Here is a 1,742-nt window from a genome sequence, read left to right as displayed (position 1 = left end):
GCTGATGTTGATACTTACTCAATAAAGGATCTTCTTCCAAATATGTGTAGGTTTGTGTCAAGTGGGAGAAAAAAATCCACCACAACATGTGACATGAAATCAGAAGGGTTGACGGCCAGAGGTGGGTGAGGAACTAGATGAAGGTGAGCAGGTGGCACAGGAGAAAGAAATGAGGCACCAGACAAAAGAAACAATATGTAATGACAGGTCTGTATTGAAATGACAATAAACTGTTACTTTGTATGCTAACCTGCAACATTGTTTCTAATTGCCTAATCTATCACAGATACTCAGCAACTACTTGACTAATGAGTGGGTGAGTGAACGGGGAGACACAGACACAATTAAGGAATATGCTTCACCAAAATGGCAAGGTTTGAAATTCAATGACAAGACAAGGCTTTTCAGATCAGAGTCAATTAAAATAAAGAAAAAGAGCAAAATAAATTGTATGAAAGTAAATTCAGGCCAAAGAAAAATAAACAAGGTAAAAGGCATCAGTCCACAATAAAGACATACAATTGGCTCCTGAGTATTAAATAAAAGCAGTTTTAAAACACTAGAAGTTATAATATGTATATTATAACATATACTATATTATTAATATATATTTATATTATACATAACTATAATAATATAAGAAATATAATATAATTTATATTTTTATTTTTATACATTTTAAATTTATAATATATATTAAATTATGAATATATGTTATTATATATTATATATGTCTATTATATATATTAAATTTTATAATATATATTATATATTATAACATAGTATATTTCTAAATACAGCCTGTCCAGTATCTATAATCATACTGCATATATGCTTTTAGGGCTGACTCTTCGGGATTGGTGTGTTCTTCCCTGGGGAAAGCCACCTCCTCCATTCCCAGCATTCCCTGGTTGCCTGTAGTTCTTTGTGTATGGTTGAGTCCTCATGGGCTTTTTTCTGTCCACTTTGGCAGGTTCATTGGTGGCCTCCTCGCTCAGCTCACATTTGGACATTCGTGTTGGTGAGACTTTATGGATGTAATTTCTGATATTACAAGAAGGCACAATCTCACAGCAAACTCCCTGATCCTCTGGCTCTTACAATCTTTCCACCCCTCCCCGCCTTCCTCAGTGTTCCCTGAGCCTGAGGTGCAGGAGTGTTTTGCAGATGTATCTGTTGGGACTGACCTCCACAACTCTGCATTTTGATTGGTTGTAGTTTTAAGTAGTCATCTCCATTTGTTGCAAAAACAAATTTCTTTAATTTGGTTGAAGATTTCACATATCTGTGAAAATACAGACAACGGTTTGTAGATTGTTGTTAGGGGCTGTACTGGTTTAGTAAGTTGGTGATTCTCCCCCAATAACCATGAGTTGGCCAGCATTGAATAACTCCTTTAAATATGCCAGGGGAACACCTGGAGAAGACATGTCAGCTAAGACAAAGAACAAATGCTAAGGTCAATTTTAAGATCAATTTACAGAAGTCATTTCAGTAACAGACAATAAGAATTCAAGAACAAATTTAGATCAAAACTAAATTAACATTTTAAAATAAATTATAAATGCTCCTCTCTGGACTTCCTCTGACACCTTCCTATTGACATTTTTTCTTAGCATTTATCACTTTCTGCTAGGTTCACACCTTTGATTTAATTCCAGTTTCCTGGAATAAAACTCCAAGAGGCCAGAGATCCGTATACTTTGCTTACTGCTACATTTCAAGCACCTATAGTACTTCCT

Source organism: Micromys minutus (genome assembly GCF_963924665.1).
Source record: "Micromys minutus genome assembly, chromosome: 27".
Taxonomy (NCBI): Eukaryota; Metazoa; Chordata; class Mammalia; order Rodentia; family Muridae; genus Micromys; species Micromys minutus.
Note: the sequence above shows the minus strand (reverse complement) of the source record.